Source organism: Jaculus jaculus, chromosome 4 (assembly GCF_020740685.1).
Source record: "Jaculus jaculus isolate mJacJac1 chromosome 4, mJacJac1.mat.Y.cur, whole genome shotgun sequence".
Classification (NCBI taxonomy): Eukaryota; Metazoa; Chordata; class Mammalia; order Rodentia; family Dipodidae; genus Jaculus; species Jaculus jaculus.
Window position 1 is genome coordinate 84,034,129 of NC_059105.1, and position 14,980 is coordinate 84,049,108.

Consider the following 14,980-nt stretch of genomic DNA (forward strand, 5'->3'; position numbering starts at 1 on the left):
TGAGGGCTGAGATTGTAGGAAGGACCCCTGAGGGGGGTATCTGACCCTTCTGCACATGTGCTCCACAAACAAGGGCCTCTACCCTGTCCCACAGTCAAAGAGATTTCCTTCCAGCAGCCATGGCGCCAGCTTAAGAAGGCAATCTAGGTCTGTCGAGCCTAATTATCAGTCTAATTAAGCCCTCTACTCTTTAAAAAAATTTTTTTTATTAATTTGTTTTGAATTCAGCAAATACAGTTTGGTACCATTATTAGGCTCATCTGTGACCTCCCCCACTCCCCATTGGTGCATCCTTGCTTAGGTATATGGTTGTGCATTGTGGAGTTAGCCCACAGTTATGGGTAAGATAAATGTCTCTGCATATCATGACCCAACATGTGGCTCTGACATTCTTTCCGTCCCCTTTTCCACAAAATTTCCCTGAGCCATTTTGGGTTCATTTTTGGTCTGCTTCAGTGCTGAGGTGTTGGGGGCCTCTGAGGCTGGCTCTCTGATTTGGTAGGCATTGATTTTGCTCTGTGTCTCCTTCCCCCTTGTATTGGTATCTGGTTCATCAGGAAAACATCACCCTTGCTTGTTTCACCAATTTTTCTTAGTTTCAGGTGGGGCCCTTTTGAGGTATGATGGGGTGCCTCTCTCCTTAATATCTGCATCTACCTGAAAAACAGAAGCAGATTCTCCAAAGGAGAGTAAGTTAGCACCAGGACAAATGATATAACCCTTACATTTTTTATAGAGAAGTTAATAGGTGTAGGTCCCCTTGTAGCCCATGATTGATGGTAGCTTGATATTGGAGAGTGGGCTTATGTTTGGATATGGTTCTGACTTGTTTCCCAGCTCCAGCTGTGGGTCCCATAACACTGGGGGATCAGTTAGCCAAATCAAGAGCAGTTGGTTCCCCACCTTGGCTGTGTGCCACTATTGCACTTGTGTGGGCATTACAGCAGGTTATTTGCTGCTAAGTAGTTTAGACCATGAGTTGCTTGAACAGATATTGGTCATTTTCCCCCAGTCACCCATGTAGCACTTCTGGCACTAGACACACTGACTGTCTGGGGACTGACTCTCGTCTAGCTTCCAGCCATGCCACTCCATTTTATGTGTCAACTGCTTATGTTGTCTCCAGCAGTAGGGTCTTACCACTAACCTTTGGTGGGTCATCAAGTACTCTGACAGAAATCTGTCTGTCTTTTAGGAAACCTTGTAGGTCTCCCTGATCAAAAGCTCATTGTGGATGATAGCCCCATGCTGATACTTGGAGTTACAGGTCAGTGCCTACTAAGAAAATGAGGAAAAAAGGTAACTAATATAAAAGAGATAGAGAGAAGAGAGCTAGAGAGAGCAAGAGAGAAAGAGGCTGTAGAATATTAAGGTCGGTCTTTATCATACCCTCTCCAATGTGTTGTGGGTCAGGTGTTCCCTCCAAGGGCCTGGTGAAGGTTCAGCTATTTGGTCGGCCTTTTAGGATGTAGAATTTTTTGGTACATTGCCATTTGGGTCTAGATTTGTGTTTCCCACCCCCTCTCTTCCCCTCCCCTCCCTCAACACCCATCCTGTTGTCTAGTCCATGAGAAGTTGGACATCTTGGGTAGATTCAGGTTAGGTGCTGTAGATGAGTGAGACTATGTGGTGCTTTTTTTCTGTGATTGGGTAAGTTCACTGAGAATGATCTGTTTCAGGTTCAACCATTTTTCCTCAAATTTCATTGTGTCATTTTTTCTTACTCCTGTATAGAATTCCACTGTGTAGATATACCACATCTTAGTTATCCATTCTTCTAGTGATGGACATCTGGGTTGATTCCAACTCTTGGCTATTATGAATTGAACTGCTACAAACATGGTTGAGCAAATCTCTCTGGCCTGTGGTTTGAAGGTTTTAGGGTAGATGCCCAGTAAGGGAATAACTGGGTCTGTTGGTATGTCTATAGTCAGCTTTTTCAGGAGTCTCCATATTGCTTTCCAAAGTGGTTGTACCATCCTACATTCCCACCAAAAGTAGATGAGTGTTCCTACTTCTCCACATCCTCACCAGCATTTATTTTCATTTGATTCTTTGATGTTTGCTATCCTTAATGAGGTTAGGTAGAATCTCATAGTTATTTTAATTTGCATTTCTCTGATGATTAGGGATGATAAACATTTTCTTAAGTGTGTGTTTGCCATTTGTATTTCTTCCTCTGTCAACTGCCTGTTCATCTCTTTGCCCCATGTTGCGAGTGGGGTGTTTGACTTCTTACTATTTAGATTTTTGAGTTCTTTGTAGATTCTAGATATTAGACCTCTATCAGTTGAATAACCTGCAAATATTTTCTCCCATTCTGTGGGTAATCTATTGGCTTTGCTTATTGTATGCTTGTCTGTAATGAAACTCTTCAGCTTCATGCAATCCCATTGGTTGAGTGACTGTTTAAGATTGTGAGCTACTGGGGTTTTGTTTAGGAAGCCTTTTTCCATTCCTATATCATGGAAAGTACTTCCTAACTTTTCTCCCAGTAGTGTTCGAGTTTCTGGTCTTATGTTAAGCCCTTTAGTCTTTAGAAGTTCCCTGAGAGATTCTAAGGCAAGATTGGATTTAGAGGTAGAGTGTCCCATATTATAAAGTTGAGAGAGAAATGTCCATAAAATTAGGGCAATAGCAACCCACAGATATACAAATACAACACAACCACAAGGATCCAAAAGATAGGTAAACATGTTGTACAAAAGCCTCAGATGCTGCTTGCCTGTGAACCAAAAGTGAAAGGAAAGAGAAATAGAATGAAGAGATGTTGACAAGCAAGTAGAAGCAAAGTTTAGCACATTAAATATGAAGACTGCCTCATAACTCATGAGGGTATGCTCACCCGCACACCAATTGACCTCCTCAATGAATGCCTCTCACAGGGCACTGGTCTGCCGGGTTCCCGGAGCCCCACATTAGGCGCCAGTTGCTGGGCTCCTCCTGGGTGGGCAGGTAGTGCTGAGGAGGGACCAGGCCTGCTGGTTCCTCCCAAGGGGTTGAGAAAGACGGTCAACTTTGGATGACTCAGAACCTGTCCTAGTCACCGGAGAAAACCACACTGAGTCAGGAGTCTTGTAAAAGTAGGAACTCGCTTTATGGTTACAAGCAATTGCCTAAATAATTTTGGGAATGAAGGCAGGAATTCTAGGATGTGGAGAAAGTTAAGGGCCAATAATAAACTGTGACTATTAAAATGATAATTCCAACTCTTGTGTGGAAATAGCAGGCAAGAAGCCATTAGGCATCTTGCTGAGTCCTAGCTGGCCAGAGGCAGATCACCAAACTTTAGCTAGACTCAGGAAGTTCCACTAGGCCTCACACCCAAGCCCCTCTCAAGGCCCAACAGAGTCTCACCACTCCTGCAGCTAAGACAAGAGAATCATGAGTTTGACTCCAGCTTGAGCAGCATAGCAATATCCTGAGGAAAATAGAGAATGTAGATTAATGGAGAAAACTGATCAAGGTTAAGTTTCTTCATCAATTGCACTTACTTGCAAAGAGATAGACTGTTATTATGCCAAACTGTCTAAATATAATACCACACTGTTTACCAATTCTGACTGATTTCCTTTTCTTTATGGAAGAAAAGAAATGATGATGGCTAAGAACTGATGTCAAGAACCTCAAATTATTTTACACTTTCTTTCCTGTTCTTTTACATTTTTTCCTTAACTACATCTCTCTCCTTCTCTCAACCTTAGACATCAGCTGAGCAGTGGCTCAGAAAATAATAAATACATATTTAGATGATAAACAACCTGCCAAGCATTAGTATGCTCTGAGGCCATGTCTTTCTCCACTCAGAAAACATTCATTTCTTGTTTATTCAAAAATAAAATGGTATCCTTGGAAGGAAGAAAAATATGTGTGTGCCCTCCAGAACGAACCTTCTGTCTAGTAGGAGAAAACAGCAAAAAGCTGCTCCTATCATTTTCATTTTTGTTTTAGAAAACACAAATGCCTTTTGATGTCAAAATAAAAGAAAATTGGGATTTGAATGAAATACATGTTCCAGCTTGGAAAGCTTCATTCACCCAAGGACACTAACATGAAGGGACCTTGGCTTCCCTTTCCCCCACCCCCAAGATCTTAAGGTTCTTGTAGGAGGGTGGGGTGGGAAGAGAAAAGACTTAAGCAAGGAGGTCGGTAGACAAATCACGTTGGGTTGTGTGATGGAATCTTCATAGTCCATGTTCCTTCATGTTGTGATAAAACTGCAGCAACAACAATACTGTGTCAATGCCTGCAGGACTTTATGTTCAGCAGAGAAACAATGGAGATGTTACCAGCTGTGGCCATCTTCATTTTGTAAGTGCCTGTCACAGAAAAATAGGCATATCCTAATGGCTGCAAAGTCACCTCAGAAAAGAAACAGTACTGTTAAGGATTTTCAAATATATAAACCATCTAATCTAGATAAAGCTTAGAAATATTTTAAAAGTTAAATGGAAAAGAGAATTTCCATAGTATTTTAGTTTTAGGATCAGAAATCTATGCTATGTAGTTCATCTCTATGCAAGACTTTTTCTTTGAGAGAAACATCTGAGTGCTTCTTTTCATTATTGAAAATTTTGGTGCTGACATCATGGTAAATTCTCTCAAAACAATCAGAGTACTGAGAAGTGACAGTTTGAGTGCTCAGCTATCATACCGTCCAAGGTTCAGAGAACATTGTGGAAGAGATGGCTAAAAGAATGTAAGAACCAAAGGATGAGGAGGAGTGCTTTGGAATGCTATCTTCTGGACACAGAGTGGCTGCAGCATCCAGGACCTCTCACTGGTTGTTACTTGCATGAGATTTAAACAATAATGGTACCATCAACATGCTGTCATGGATAATGAGGCAGGACCAAAAAAAGAAAATGATACTGAAAGAAAGGAGGCACTAATTGGAAAGAAGGGGTTCAGATCAGGGAGAGGAGATAAAGTAATAGGAGTTGATTATGATCAAAGTAAATTATGTACATGTGAAAAAAAGAAAAGAAAAACAAATCAAAACAATAATAGGTTTTATTCTGATAATTCTTATATGTACATTGTACATTACTCCTACAATGCTCACAACTCTACCCTGTTCCCTTTCCTTCACTTGATGGTTCACTTTCTTTCCCAAACAGTGCCTTTGACTGTGTTGTTATTTGTATACAGACAGTTATGTACACTTTTCCCCTGGGCCATGAATTCTTGGTTTTCTTCTGGAGACCTGTTCTACTCTCCTCTACCCTGGGAGAGCTACCTGGGATAATGGAGAACTCCCCATCATTTGGCTTCAAATGGGATGTCACCCAAGACGCCCAACAAAAAATGGTCTAGCAAAGACAAGGAGGGCTGCTTGTTGCTCACTGATGTGACACTACTGTGTTGTGGTTGCCCCACACCCACCCACATGGAGGTAAAAATCCTCTTACTGAATCCCCAGTGATGCGCCATCTGTTTCCGGCCCACTCCATGACTAATACACTATCCGCATATGCCTGACTATGTTTTTTTTCCCCTCTGTAAAAATATATGTTTTACAATAATTAGCATTTTCATCTTAAGCTTCTAAGCATCTGTAGAGAGACAACAAGAAGCTTTCTTTTTTTTAAAAGACAAAACCAGCAAAATATTTAACTTGGCATTCTCTAATTTTTAAAATTGTGTTTAAACAAAGCAAAACATCTGGTAACTGGAAACAATGCCTGATGTCAATTTATGTATATTCATTAAACACTAAATTCTCACCATGGACTGGAAAGGCAGGCATGGCCCCTGTTTATTTGAAGTTTATGTAGGATAATGTATCTGGGTAAACTAAAAGAGAAATGATGGTAGCCACAAAAATGATGAGCAAAGGTCTTGATAGCAGATAACGAAGGCTAAACTTAGGGGCTTGTATCCAGGAGTGTTAAGAATTTAAAGGAAATTATTTCAGCTGAGATCTGCAGGTTATGCATGGGGGAGAGGCTGCATAAGGATGGCTCAGAAGAGTGTCTCCTTTAGCAAAATGAACACAGTAGTCATCAGGGATGTTTTCCACTGGAGTTTTTAATTGATTTGTTCAGATTTATTTTGTTGTTTTGTTTTGTTTTCTGTTTTTCAAGGTAGGGTCTCACTCTGGTCCAGGCTGACCTGGAATTAACCATGTACTCTCAAGGTGGCTTCGAACTCACAGGCGATCCTCCTACCTTTGCCTCCCGAGTACTGGGATTAAAGGAGTGTGCACTACGCCTGGCAACTTGTTGAGATTTTTATTTGTTCTGTTTACAATAATCTCTATTTTACTGCTAACTTTTCCTGCCATGTTGATAACTTTTTCAGTCCATAATGCTGACTTTCTTATCTATTTTGTGAGTTGTTTTTTTTTTTTATATGTTGCTGAATTTCCTCTCCAGGTCCTGGATTGAATTCATCTGCTTGCTCATATCTTCATTTAGGCCGCTGATAATTTTTGTGGCCTAAGCTTTGGAAGCCTTTACATGGCATTTTGCCTCTTTCAGTACTGTGCAGTTCCATAGTGGAGGCATGATGGCTTTTTTGTTTGTTTGTTCTTCAAGGTAGAGTTTCCCTCTAGTAAAGTCTGACCTGGAATTCATGTAGTCCCAATCTGGCTTCAAACTCACAGTGGTTCTCCTACTGCTGCCTCCCAAGTGCCTGGATTGAAGGCGTTTTTGAGGACACATTTTGCTTTGCTTTTTCATGGTTCTCATGTATTGGTGTTGAACATAGTGCATCCTTTGGCTGGGATATTTCCTAGGCTTTCTTGGAAGATCTTCATGAGCAGATGACTTTTAAAGGCCGAATGCCCACAACCACTGGGAGAGCGAAAAACAAACTGCTTTTGGAATAGGTTTTGCTTCCCCTCTTCCTTTTAGCAGGCAATATAAGTTTATTTGGACATGATTCTAGCTGTCCAAGCAGCATGGTAACAGCATTATTGGTAGGGCTTCCTGGCTTCGTCATGATATGGGTAAGGAAAAAGTGAGCTGAAGAGTCATGAGAAAATTTTACTTCATTATTAAGGTTTTTTTTTTTTTTTCCCCTCACAAAATCAAATACAGTCACAGGCGAAATGAACCATTAGTTAGGTCTCATTAAAGTGGATCAGATGTGATGTCACTAGACTCCCTGTCTTCATTAGTGCCACATTGGGGTTCAAGATTCCAGCACATGAACCTTTAAGGACACATCATATCCAAAACAAAGCACGGGGAATATGAACAGGTAAAGAGCAAGAGAAAGAAAGAAAGGTCCAGTGGCCTTAATCTTAATCTTAAATGCCAGGTTAGAATTTTAGAATTTAATCTATATGCACCTTCTGGAAAACTCATTCATTAAGGATAATTTTCTACAAGAGTCAAGTTGGATTAACAAATTATAAAACAGGTAAATAAAAATAGGTGAGAAATACTCACTGGGTTTGTAAATTATTATGGTATATATAAAGACATTTTAAGATGAAAAACTGAAATCAATTTTAGAAAAATATTTAGGTGAATAGCTATATGTTATACTACAATTTAATTTTAGAGGAAAGTTATAATGTATGGGTTTAGTGACATGAACATTTAGGGTCTACTTAGTTCATATTTGTTAAAGCAGCCTAAATATTGAAAAATATTTTTATGTTTTTAGAAAAAAATTGAATTCAGAACATATTTGTATATAGTGGGAGAATTATAAAAAGCTTCAAATATTGCAAATTGATTTGACAGCATGCTATCTTCTGTAATATTTTTGTATTGTTTGTTTATATTGTTTCTAAGATTAATTAAATTATATTGCAAAAATCCATATTACTTGAAGAAATATATGAAAATGCCTACAGGGGTAAAAATTAAATATTGTAAATATGCCTGGGAAATTTTTTTCTAGTAATTTTTTCTATAGTTTTCATTCATCTATTTTAGAGAAAATGAATTAAATACTGAAAACTTGCTATAAATAGATTTCCATGATAGTAAATATTTATATGTTACAACTAATAGCTATATGATATTCCATATTATGGGATTAAATAATTCACATCTTATTTAATCTTTCCTCTTGCTTAACCTTTATTTTTGCAGTTTTACCCATTGAAATGCTCCCCTTTTCTTCTCTTTTTCCCACTTATTTCTTTCCCCTTTCCCTCTCTTTCTCCTTATCCCCCCCCCCTCTCATTTGTCCTGTCTGTGTACATTGAACAATCTCATTTAAAGAAAAACTGATTATTTCATGTTCCATTCAGTTTTATGTGGATTAAATTTCTCTGAATGATGGGAATTTAGCCCATTTCCAAACAAGTTTCATTATTGCAATCAAGTTCTCTAATGAACACCTTTATATATCATTGGCTATTATCTGGAAGGAAAAAATGGTTACTCATAGAAGATATGTATCTCAATTTCTTTTTAATATACACCCTATTGTCCTTTAAAGTGTATGCATAACAAAATAATGAATTAAATAAATTCATGTTGTAGAAAACTCAATCACAGAAGTATGTAAAATAAATGGAGAGTTACTATTTTTAAAGTGACCACCTTAGACCAATGGAATGTTTTCGGAAACCCACCTAGTTAATAATCATGGGCTCACCCCAGGACACAGGTGGGTCAGATTGTCCTGTGCCAATGCATGACATGTACTTCTTTCCTGTTCTCCAATCTCAGTCCTCACAATCTACAGTTCATCAGTTACATTGGCAGAAATATTGAGACTAAGGATATGTTCACATTAAATTTATTGGTTATTAACAGTTTGGTCTTCTACAATAAATGCTTACACACACACATATACATATATAATATATACACATACGCACACACTAAGAGTTCTTCAGTCAGCAATAAAACAAAATTTGTTCAATCCCTTGCATATCAGAGATAGATATTTTCTCTTTATTATTTTTATTTGACTCATTAATTATGAATATGGCATGATAATTTTAGATTACTCAGCTGTGTCTTGTACACAATTATTTAAACAAATATGATTTTTTAAAGTAAAAAAAAAAAAAAGAAACGAGGTAAGGAAGTTTTAGAACAATGTGATGGAGAAAGACTGTTTTAACATTGTTTACTCTGCAGACAAAGGAAGTGGTGATAAACCCATAATGCAAACAGGCTCTCAAAAACAAAAGGTAGGAGAAGAGGTTCTTTCTTAGAATTTGGTCTCAAAGAACAATCTTTCTACACCCTGACTTTATGGACTTTTGAATTCCAGCCTGCTGGATAATGAACTTATACTTCTTGAAGTCAGTGAATTTGTAGTAGCTTTCTATAGCTACATAAGAAATGACCTAGGTCAATTCAAAGTGCCATAGACTATTTGGCTTATAATAACACAAACTATTTCTCAGCATGCCAGAGATCAGGCGGCCATGGATTTGACTCTAGGACTGCTGACGTCTGGTGAGTAATCACAAGGTATAGAGACTAGTTATTCTCTGGTTTACTCTTACAGGGACACTCTTCTATTCATGAGAACTCTGCCCTCATGAACAGTTTACCTCACAAAGGTCCTTTCTCCAAATGCCATCACTTAGATTAGTTTTTTTTCTATATGAATTGTATGAAAGCACAATTTTTTCTACTGTGGAACTAGTGTGCTTGCACTCATCCACACAGTGAATAATAACTCACACATCCAGCATGAAGGTAGAGAGACTACACAAGCATTGCTGACCAAATCACTTAATGGCTTCTGTCCATTAGCTTAACTTCCTATAGCAGTATGTTGTCCTAATAATTCATATACTTCTTACCCAGAGTTCCTGTGTGACTGCTCTCTTGAAAGAGCATTGTCTACTGTCATGTAGCCTTAGAAGTCATCAGCATTCTTTTTCCACACGCTATTGCCTGAAGTAGTCACAAGTATGTGACACACATGCCAGGTCGATGATGTCTCACTGGGAGCAGTAAAAAAGAATTCCAGTCAAGTGTTTTAAAGCTACCACAAATGGTTTGTCTGTTTTCTTTTTTTTTTTTAATTTAATTTATTAGTTTTCTTTTCAGTAAATACAGGCAGTTTGGTACCATTATTTAGGCTCATCTGTGATCTACCCCCTCCCATTAGACCCTCCTTGTTAATGAAAATGGGTCGTGCATTGTGGAGTTAGCCCCCAGTTATTGGTATGATAAATGTCTCTGCAAATCATGACCCAACATGTGACTCTGACATTCTTTCCGCCCCCTCTTCCGCAAGATTTCCCTGAGCCATGTTGGGTTCATTTTTGGTCTGCTTCAGTGCTGAGGTGTTGGGGGCCTCTGAGGCTCTGGCTCTCTGATTTGGTAGGAGTTGATTTTTCTCTGCGTTGATCTCCTTCCCCTTTGTGCTAGTATCCAGTTCACAGGGAAACATCACCCTTGCTTATTTCGCCAGTTGTCCTTAGTTTCAGTTGGGCCCCTTTTGAGGTATGTTGGGGCAGCTCTCTTCTTAGGATCTGCATCTATCTGGAAAAGAGAAGCAGATTCTCCAACGGAGAGTAAGTTAGCATCCGGAAAATTGAGATAACACTTACTTTTTTGATAGACCATATGATAAGTGTAGGCCCTCTTATACCCCGTGATTGATGGTAGCTTGATATTGTAGAGTGGGCTTGTGTTTGGGTATGGTTCTGACGTGTTTCCCAGCTCCAGCAATGGATCTAGTACCACTGAGTGGATCAGTTAGCCAAATCAAGAGCAATTGATTCCTCACCATGGCTGTGTACCACTATTGCACTTGTGTAGGCATCACATCCGGTTGTTTGTTGCTAATTAGGTTAAACAATGTGTTGCTTGGACAGATCTTGGTCATTTACCCCAGTCGCCTATGTAGCGCCTTCTGGCACTAGACACGCTGACTGTCTGGGGACTGACTCTCTCCTGGCTTCCAGCCATGTCATTCCATTTTACGCGTCAGCTGCATATGGAGCCTTCAGCAATAGGGTCTTACCACTGGCCTTTGGTGGGTCATCAAGTACTCTGACAGAAGTCTGCCATTGTTTTGGGAAACCTTGTAGGTTTCTCTGATCAAAAGCTCATTGTGGATGGTAGGTCCAAGCTGGAAGTGGGGGTTACAGGTCAGTGTCCACTAAGAAATTGAGGAAAAAGATAACTAATATACAAGAGTTAGAGAGGAGAGAGATAGAGGGGAGAGGGGGAGAGGGAGGGAGGGAAGATGTAGGAGATTTAGGTCAGTCTTGATCCTACCCTCTCCAGTGTCTTGTGGTTCAGGTGTTTCCTGTAAGGGTCTAGTGAAGGTTCAGCCATTTGGTCTGTCTTTTAGGAAGTAGAATTTTATGGTACCATTGCCGTTTGGGTCTGGATTACTGTTTTCCACCCTTTGATTCCCTCCCCGCCCTCCTATCCATCTTATTGTCTAGTCCATGAGGTGCTTTCTGGGTATGTAAGGCATCTTGGGCAGATTCAGGTTAGGTGTTGCAGATGAGTGAGACTATGTGTCGATTTTTTTTCTCTGATTGGGTAAGTTTGCTGACAATGATCTGTTCCAGGTTCAACCATTTTTCCTCAAATTTCTTTATGTCGTTTTTTCTTACTGCTGTATAGAATTCCATTGTGTAGATATACCACATCTTTGTTATCCATTCTTCTAATGATGGACATCTGGGTTGATTCCAGCTTTTAGCTATTACGAATTGAGCTGCTACAAACATGTTTGAGCAAATCTCTCTGGCTTTTGGTTTCAAGGTTTTAGGATAAGATGCCCAGTAATGGTATAACTGGGTCTGTTGGTATTTCTATAGCCAGCTTTTTCAGGAGTCTCCATATTGCTTTCCAAAGTGGTTGTACCATCCTGCATTCCCACCAACAGTGAATGAGTGTCCCTGCTTCTCCACATCCTCACCAGCATTTATTTTCATTTGACCTTTTGATGTTGGCTATCCTTATTGGGGTAAGGTGGAATCTCATAGTTGTTTTAATTTGCATTTCTCTGATGATTAGGGATGATGAACATTTTCTTAGGTGTGTGTTTGCCATTTGTATCTCTTCCTCTGTGAATTGCCTGTTTAACTCTGTGCCCCATTTTGTGAGTGGGGTATTTGTCTTCTTATTGTTTAGACTTTTGAGTTCTTTCTAAATTCTAGAGATAAGGCCTCTATCAGTTGGGTAACCTGCAAATATTTTCTCCCATTCTGTAGGTATTCTATTGGCTTTGCTTATTATATGCTTGTCTGTAAAGAAACTCTTCAGCTTCATTTGATCCCAATGGTTGAGTGACTGTTTAAGAACTTGAGCCACTGTGGTTTTATTCAGGAAGTCTTTTTCCATTCCAATATCATGGAAAGTACTTCCTAAATTTTCTTCCAGTAGTTTTCGAGTTTCTGGTCTTATGTTGAGGTCTTTGATCCATTTGGATTTGAGTGTTGTGCATGGTAAAATGTGTGGATCCAGTTTTAGTTTCTTGCATGTGGTTATCCAGTTTGTCCAGCACCATTTGTTGAAGATGCTATCTTTTTTCCAGTCTATATTGTTTGGGCCTATGTCGAATATCAAGTAGCTATAGTTGCTTGGCGCAAAATCCGGGTCCTCAAGTCTATTCCATTGGTCTATACTCCTGTTTTTATGCCAGTACCATGCTGTTTTTATTACTATGGCTTTGTAATATAGCTTTATATCGGGTATGGTGATGCCACCAGAGGTATTTCTTTTGCTGAGGATATGTTTGGATATGCGAGGCCTTCTGCCTTTCCATATGAAATTTGAGATCATTTTTTCTATCTCTGTGAAGAACACTGTAGGGATTTTATGTGGAATTGCGCTAAATCTATATATTGCCTTTGGTAGGATTGTCATCTTCACAATGTTAATTCTGTCCATCCAGGAGCATGGGAGGTCTTTCCATCTTTTCAAGTCCTCCTCAATTTCTTTTTTGAGAGTTTTTATATTTTCGTTGTATAGATCTTTTACTTCCTTGGTTAATGTTATTCCAAGGTCTTTTATTTTTTTGTTGCTATTGAAAATGGGACTATGTACTTTATGTCTTTTTCTGTGTCTTTGTCATTTGCATACAGAAATGCTACTGATTTTTGTGCATTGATTTTGTATCCTGCTACTTTGCTATAGGAGTTAATTACCTTCAGGGGTTTTGGGATGGAGTCTCTCGGGTCTCTTACATATACAATCATGTCATCAGCGAATAGAGCTAACTTAACTTCTTCCTTTCCAAATTGTATCCCTTTTATTTCCTTCTCCTGCCTTATTGCTTGGGCTAGGACTTCCAGAACTATATTGAAAAGCAGAGGTTGTTCCTGATCTCAATGGGAATTCCTCCAGTCTCTTTCCATTAAGTATTGTTTCGGCCTTTGGAGCTTTGTATATTGCCTTTATTATGGTAAGATGTGAACCGGCCATGCCAATTCTCTCCAATGTTTTGATCATGAAGTAATGTTGTATCTTGTCAAAGGCCTTTTCTGCATCTATCGAAATGATCATGTGATTTTTATGTTTAAGCTTGTTTATGTGGTGTATTACATTGACAGATTTTCGTATGTTGAACCACCCTTGTGTTCCTGGGATAAGTCACATTTGGTCAAGGTGGATAATGCTTTTGATGTGTGTTGGATTCGGTTTGCGAGTATTTTGTTGAGGATCTTTGCGTCTATGTTCATTAGGGAAATAGGCCGATAGTTTTCTTTTCTTGTGGCATCTCTGCCTAGTTTTGGGATTAGGGTGATACTAGCTTCATAGAAGGAATTGGGTAGCTTTCCCTGTTCCTCAATTGTGTGGCACAGTTTTAGGAAGATTGGTTTGAGTTCTTCCATGAGGTTTGATAAAATTCGGCTGGGAATCCATCTGGTCCTGGACTCTTCTTTTTTGGGAGGTTTTTTTTATTACTTTTTCAATCTCCATGAGCATGATGGGTTCTTTGAGGTGGTTGATCTGCTCTGAGTTTAGCTTTGGTAGATGATATGCATCCAGGAATTTATCCATCTCCTCCACATGTTCCAGTTTTGTGGAGTAGAGGTTTTTGAAATAAGTCCTGATGATTCTGCCGATTTCACTGATGTCTGTTGTGATCTCTTCTTTTTCATTTTGAATTTTGTTAATTTGGAGTCTCTCCTTTTTTTGCTTGATCAAATTGGCCAGAGGTTTGTCAATCTTGTTTATTTTTTCAAAGAACCAGCTCTTTGTTTTGTCAATTGCCTTAATTGTTTCCTTGGTTTCCAATTAATTAATTTCTGCTCTGATTTTAATTATTTCTTTCCTTCTGGAACTCTTTGGGTTGGATTTTTCTTGTTTTTCCAATGCCTTTAGGTGGATGGTTAGGCTATTGATTTGGGATCTTTCTGTCTTTTTTTTTTTTCTTTTTTAATTTTTATTAACATTTTCCATGATTATAAAATATATCCCATGGTAATTCCCTCCTTCCCCACCCCCACACTTTCCCATTTGAAATTCCATTCTCCATCATATTACCTCCCCATTACAATCATTGTAATTACATATACACAATATCAACCTATTAAGTATCCTCCTCCCTTCCTTTCTCTACCCTTTATGTCTCCTTTTTAACTTACTGGCCTCTGCTACTAAGTATTTTCATTCTCATGCAGAAGCCCAGTCATCTGTAGCTAGGATCCACATATGAGAGAGAACATGTGGCGCTTGGCTTTCTGGGCCTGGGTTACCAGACTTAGTATAATACTTTCCAGGTCCATCCATTTTTCTGCAAATTTCATAACTTCATTTTTCTTTACCGCTAAGTAGAATTCCATTGTATAAATGTGCCACATCTTCATTATCCACTCATCTTTTGAGGGACATCTAGGCTGGTTCCACTTCCCAGCTCTTATAAATTGAGCAGCAATAAACATAGTTGAACACGTACTTCTAAGGAAATGAGATGAGTCCTTTGGATATATACCTAGGAGTGCTATAGCTGGGTCATATGGTAGATAAATCTCTAGCTGTTTTAGGAACCTCCACACTGTTTTCCACAATGGCTGGACCAGATTGCATTCTCACCAGCAGTGCAGAAGGGTTCCTTTTTTTCCACATCCCCACCAGCA